This window comes from Aplysia californica, unplaced genomic scaffold (genome assembly GCF_000002075.1).
Source record: "Aplysia californica isolate F4 #8 unplaced genomic scaffold, AplCal3.0 scaffold01447, whole genome shotgun sequence".
Lineage (NCBI taxonomy): Eukaryota > Metazoa > Mollusca > Gastropoda > Aplysiida > Aplysiidae > Aplysia > Aplysia californica.
Window position 1 is genome coordinate 8009 of NW_004798717.1, and position 1670 is coordinate 9678.

The window sequence follows — 1670 nt, forward strand, 5'->3', positions numbered from 1 at the left end:
AGGATGGATGGATGGATGGATGGATGGATGGATGGATGGATGGATGGATGGATGGATGGATGGATGGAAGGATGGGTGGATGGAAGGATGGGTGGATGGAAGGATGGGTGGATGGATGGATGGATGGATGGATGGATGGATGGATGGATGGATGGATGGATGGATGGAAGGATGGATGGATGCATGGATGCATGGATGGAGGGATGGATGGATGGAGGGATGGATGGAAGAGAACAAGAAAGGGGGAGAGAGGGATGGACGGATGGGAGAGGAGAAGGGGAACAAGAAAGGGGGTGAGATGGATGGATGGATGGATGGACGGATGGAAGAGAACAAGAAAAGGGGAGATAGGGATGGAGGGAAGGGTGGATGGGAGAGGAGGAGGATAACAAAATAGATGGAGAGACTGAACAGTTAGGTGAAAGGATGGAAGTGGACAAGAAAGCGGGATAAAAGGATGGAAGGAACGAAGAATGGTTGAGAGAGGAGAAGAACAAGAAAAGGAGGAGGGAGAGGAGGAGTTTTTGTTGAAGGGGGGGGGAGGGTGGAGAGGCAGATGGACACGAGAGCTGGAACAGGGTAGGTAGTAGAGGACTGACCACGGAGAATATGCTGATGCTATCGGTCCGTCTGATTTCTCGCTTGTCATAAAAATGTCCCCCAATGGAATGATTCAGCCGTTTACTCTCTCCGTCTCTCTCTCTCTCTCTTTTCTCCTCTCTCTCTCTCTGTCTCTCTCTCTCCCTCCCAAAATGGAACCATTCAGCCGTTTACTCTCTCTCTTTCTCTTTTCTCCTCTCTCTCTGTCTCTCTCTCTCCCTCCCCAAATGGAACGATTCAGACGTTTACTCTCTCCGTCTCTCTCTCTCTCTTTCCTCCTCTCTCTCTCTCTCTCTCTGTCTCTCTCCCTCCCCAAATGGAATGATTCAGCCGTTTACTCTCTCCGTCTCTCTCTCTCTCTTCTCCTCTCTCTCTCTGTCTCTCTCTCTCCCTCCCCAAATGGAACGATTCAGCCGTTTACTCTCTCTCTCTCTTTCTTTTTTCTCCTCTCTCTCTCTGTCTCTCTCTCTCCCTCCCCAAATGGAACGATTCAGACGTTTACTCTCTCCGTCTCTCTTTCTCTTTTCTCCCCTCTCTCTCTCTCTCTGTCTCTCTCCCTCCCCAAATGGAATGATTCAGCCGTTTACTCTCTCCGTCTCTCTCTCTCTCTCGCTTTCTCTCTCTCACTCTCTCTCTCTCTCTCTCTCTCTCTCCTAGATGGTGAAGATGTCCAGTAAGTGTTTGGTCCCCTGTTTACACCTTGGCCCCGGCTGAGTGACGATCTAGGACACGAACCCTGGACCCATCAGAAAGGTGACGGTCACGATCTTTTAGGCTTTTGCAAGACGTAGATGTAGATGTCTTTAAGTCCCCATCGGTCCAATTTAGATCATTCAGAAGGCAGGCTTTGCCCCCGCCTGTTGGGGCCAACCCGGGCTGCGAGGGATGCACAATAAGGTCATAGAAGTGGCGGGGATTAGAGGCGCAACAAGAGAGTAACATACACAATAAGGTCATAGAAGTGCCGAGGATTAGAGGCGCAACAAGAGAGTAACATACACAATAAGGTCATAGAAGTGGCGGGGATTAGAGGCGCAACAAGAGAGTAACATACACAATAAGGTCATAGA